This window comes from Saccostrea echinata, unplaced genomic scaffold (assembly GCF_033153115.1).
Source record: "Saccostrea echinata isolate AGI-Se365-2 ecotype Australia unplaced genomic scaffold, CSIRO_AGI_Sech_v1 ptg000030l, whole genome shotgun sequence".
NCBI lineage: Eukaryota > Metazoa > Mollusca > Bivalvia > Ostreida > Ostreidae > Saccostrea > Saccostrea echinata.
Window position 1 is genome coordinate 10,617,240 of NW_026889779.1, and position 5,428 is coordinate 10,622,667.

Consider the following 5,428-nt stretch of genomic DNA (forward strand, 5'->3'; position numbering starts at 1 on the left):
CGGCTATAATGGCGGTCAACAATCAATTCAATTTTCGTATGCCGAACCCGATGCTAATGAAACAGAGTACTCTTAAGGAGGTTGGATCCTGCCATCAAAAGTAATGAGAATTTTTTATCAAGTATATTTTTAGAATTTATACACATAGCTTTATTAAAAATCAAAACAAAAAATGGGGGTCAATGCGCTTCTTTTGGCGCTACAGAGCATTTAGTTTGACCTTTTTGCACTGTAAATACGTCTTACACATAAATCAATTTTTAAAGTTTTTCCTTCAATATTTTTTGTTCAAATAAATTATGGTGAACAAACACAGTCTTATTTCATCTTAAATAGACACATTAAAATTTGTAACAACGAAGAAATTTTTGAATTACTCCGCATGTTCAATTATTTGACCTTTTTGCACTCAAACATTTTCATTTTTCTGGTATTAAAATTTAACAAGCAAAAAAAATCATTTGAAAGTAATGACATTTTACTGAATTTAAGAAGAATGATTAAAAGTATCGTAGTATCGTATATATTCAGAAAAGAAAATTAAAAGTGGGGGTCTGTGATGTTAATTTTTAGATATTACTAAAATAGTGCTAATTTTAAGCTTAAATTAGGGCTATTTTTTTCTTCATTTCCACAATATATTTGCTATATTTATCAAATATGATGATAGAATTCATGACAGGTTTTTTAATAGATAATTTAGGACCAGTATAAAACAGTCCACTGCACAAAAGAACTATGTGTGCAGACTACATGTAAAAATAGGAATCCAAACTTAACATACTTTTAATTCTTCGATAGGAAAAATGATCATTTTCTTCTAAAAAAAAACCTTCCGCCACAAAATATAGTTCCTCACTTAATGCTTTTGGTATGGAATTTAATCATGGAGTTTTAACTGAATATAGTTAAATTGGCATTGTAGAATCCAAATTTATTGTAAGAATTAAAACATTATGCAGAATTTTTGAAATATAGGTTAAGATAAGAATCTGCTCAAAAGCTCAGGAGCGAACCTCGTTAACGTCGAAGGTCGGAAAAACGTTTGCACCAATAAAATATTTGTATTTGAGGTTGTGGCCCGAGAAGTTTCTATTGAGAGTACCGGTTGCTCATAGACAACCTTAGTAAAATTTGCCAATTTTAGCCAACTCTAATCCAGGGCCCATAATTGTTGGGGAGGGGGGGGGGATCACCAACTTGGGAATGATTGCAAAATAATGGTTCTGTTGTGGTTTTTAGTCAGACTTTTGAATTTTTTTATAGTCCCATGTAAAACTCTGATCCCCTATTATGGCCTCACCCTGCCCCAAAGGACCCATGATCTGAATAGTTTAGAACATATATTATGTCAACAGGAAGCTTTCACATATAGTTCAGTTATTCTTCAATTGAATCATTGTGCACATAAATTCAATTGTGATATCTTTAGTACATTTAAAGAGAGTAACACTGAATTCAATAATTATAGAGCGCATCAAAAAAGCAATTAAAAAAGGTCTGAAAATAAAGGAGGCACAGTTAGGACCCATGGCAATTTCATGATTGTTGGGAGACCTGCAGGTCAGCAAAACGACATAGATATTGTCAATGAAGAAGTTGGGCATCTTTTAATATTAACCCCAGAGTACTTGCGTGTAGAATCAAAATAGTTTTTGACAAAATAAGTTTGTAGATGACCAATGAAAAGATATGACTAGATATGAAAATTTGTGAGCTCCATTTTTATTGAAGAAGCAGTGACTCTTGTCTATGATGTTAAAAAGCCTCGTCTTTCATTTATTCTGGGGAAAATATGCATTGAGTATTGAAAAGTCATACGTTTTGATTCGGTCTGTTGTTCATTTTCAACTAGAAAATACACACAATAGTTATTTTGGTACAAACATATTTAACGTTTTGTATTATCCCTTGTATAATATGATTAACTATACGTAATACTATATCGATTAATTTTGACGAAAAATGAGTGCATGTTGATAAATAGCTATATTACTTTGCGAATTCAGTGATTTTTTTTTAATCAGTATTTCAGCCATTTAACTGACGATTTTTAAAATCTGAGGGATGAACTACCTGAAAATAGTTTGAGGACCTCGACAATCCTATCTTCACACGAAGGTTAAAACAATTAACACGTTAGTGTATAATCAGGGCACTGCTTACATAAATGAAGTCGCTAATGAACAGATTTTAAAATCGGATTTATTTAAAACACAGAAGTATGATTGTTCAGCACGTTTCACATGTTTGTCGTTGATTGTGAATAAAAACATTTTTCTTTTTGGGGGGTGGGGGGGATGGGGGTTGTTTTTGTTGTTTGTTTTTGGTTTTTTAAATAATATCCTCATCTCAAAAATGAAATTCTTGTAAATTAAGTCATTTTGAACATATCTCAAACACCATGAAGGGGAACAAAAATTGTGAATTTCATTGTCTTTGCCTTCCTGGGGCCTGAGGGTTGGGGCCAAAACCATAAAATTTTATGCAGTGTTTAAAAATTTCTTTGATGATCCTAGTCCTTTTAGTGGGCAAAATTTAAAAGTTTCAACAAAAAATCATGTTAGGTCACTTTTGAAGTGACCTTGAGACCACATTCTTTGCCTCATGGTGATATCTTGAACAATATTTAATCTACACATATCCTCATCCTTATGTGTAAGTTTGGTGATCTGCCCCATGTTCTTGAGTAAAAATTTTTTTTAGCAACTACTACTTTTGTTTTTATTTCCCTATCTTCCCTTGGTTAAGTATCACATCCCTATTTTCAGTACAAATGAAAGCCCTTGGATTAAGGATACTCCCAACAAAGAACAAGGTTCACTTAGGGCCTTTTTTGGCCCTGTGAATTTCTGAAAAACTGAAACTGCTTAGTTTTAGTTGACAATGCATTAAATTTCAATTAGACATATGGCGATCGCGAATCTACTAACAATGACGTAATTTTCTGGTTAGTCAATGCATTATGACGTCATGAAATGCATCATTTTCCTCGTATCCTGAACAATTCTACAAAAACAGCCAATTTTTAAAGGTATTTTTCGATAATTAATATAGAGCGCAATCTCTGATCTAAAATATGCAATTATCTACTGATAGAACTGTTTCTGAGGATTACAAAACATGTTTTATTTTTTAGATCAGAGGGTGCACTCATATTATTTTTCTTCTCTGAAAGTACTCAAATATACCTGTTTTCCTTAAAATTCAAGAACATTGCAATTCCATAAAGCTTGTTTTCCAAGACCTGGACTTTGAGGAGAAAAATTTTAATAGGAAATGAAAGCACTAGGACTCTACTTTATCTTGATGTTTAAAATGGAGCATAATGTGTTAGTCAATAAATTGGTATATCTACAGGGCCATTTTATGCATAAAGTGAACCTAGCTCTTTGACAACTGGTCAAGGGTTCTTGAGATATGGCCCTCACAAAGGTGTCACAAACTGCATAAATGGCAATAGCATCCTTTGGCTCAGAAGAGCTAAAACTTCCACATGTGCAGAATTTCTTTTTTTCATTAATATTTCTTTGTGTTTTCATTACAAACAAAAATTATTTGTTAGTTATTAAAGAATAACAAATGCCATTTACAATAACTTTACTTTTAATAAACACTGTATGATACTCCACATCTAACAGACATTAACAGAGTAATAAGAAAGATTTATTTACAGGGCATTGAAATACACACACTTAAAATTTCAGAAAGTATAATTTACAGTGAAAGTATACATTTTTGGCAAGTATAAATCTCATCATGTACTATTACTTAAAACAAAACAAAAACAATAGACCACAGCACATACAATTGTCAAGAAAATTGAATCTTAAGCATCATGATTTGACCTCATCATCAGACATATCTATCAATGTGCTGTACTTATACACAACAGTTTGCCAGATAACAAAATCAACTTGGATGCTAAACAATTTGTTTGTATACTTAAGCTTCAGATTATGCTAGTTAAAGGATGGAAAATGATAACACAATGTTCTGAAATTCGCAACAAAAAAGATTATCTGCAAAAATCAAATTCATTACATACATCTATCAGATGAAAATATTCTTAACTGGCTGCTCCTCTTCAGTATATCTTTTATTTTAAACAGATGTGTATGACCAGTAATTTAATTAGTTAGTGCCTTGTGTTGGGGGACTGTTAGTGAACTGTGACAGTGTTACTCTGTGATTTGTTTTATTTACAGGTGTTACTAGTGATAGACCTTTATAAGCCATTACCTCTCTGTGAATACTGAGGACGAGAAGAATAAAATAATATTGCTCACCACTTAGACATTCTGATCACTGCTGTACTCTACACTTAGTTTTTGTGACATCTGTGTACATTTATGGTCAAGTAACCAATCATACAGAAAAAAAAGGAAAACCCCAGGCACAATTTAAATTGCTTTGTAATTCTTACAAGGCACAACCATATACATTAAGTAAAAGTCATTTGCAGTTTTCGAGCAAGGTATATATCAAACTTTGATGCAACTTTGACCAAAACAGGAAAAAGTTAGAATGAAGCATGGTACTGCCTTGTAAGTTTCAATCAGACTTACATATGAAATGTTCAAAAAAGTAATTTCCTTAAGAATAACCATAGTTTTTATAAGAGTTCTAAGTAATGAATCAATTCATATGATCATCTCTGACATCATAACTGACATTATGAGGATGTGGGTTATTAAAAACATGACAAATCAATATGCCACCTTTTGTAGATGTTCCAACTGAACACGACTTAAGCTGCCTTAAATAAAACTACAAAATACACTGTAAATGCAAATAGCACTACTTCTTGGGTTCTAGATTTTAGTGTTACCCAAAACAAAAACCTGTCTAAGAATCACTGATTAACAAAAACCAATGACCTGATTGCATTTACTTGGTAGCATCACACGTTATATGTTCTTTGTAAATTTGCAAAGCACATCGCAAAAAAAAAAAGCATTGTTTAACACATATAAATTAACCTGTAGATCTTTGTAATGAGGCATAGAGCACTGTCATAAAACATAAATATGTAACACATAATATTCAAGCCAAATAAAGGTAGAACTTCTTTAAATTGTGTAAATATCAATAAATAAACAACATCAACAAGATATCACACTGCTGCTGTGCTAAAGACATCTACAAACCAAAGTCATTTCTACATGGGTATCCTTCTGAAGTGGTGCTCTTAACAAAAGCAAAAATTTCATCAAAATTTCCAAAATTAATGAGTACGACTTTTATCTTTTAAGAATTTTAATAAAATTCTCTAGACCGGGTATATATATATATATATATATATATATATATATATATATATATATATATATATATATATATATACATATATATATATATATATATATATATATATATATATATATATATATATATATATATATATAAGTGTTCAAACTTGTTTAAG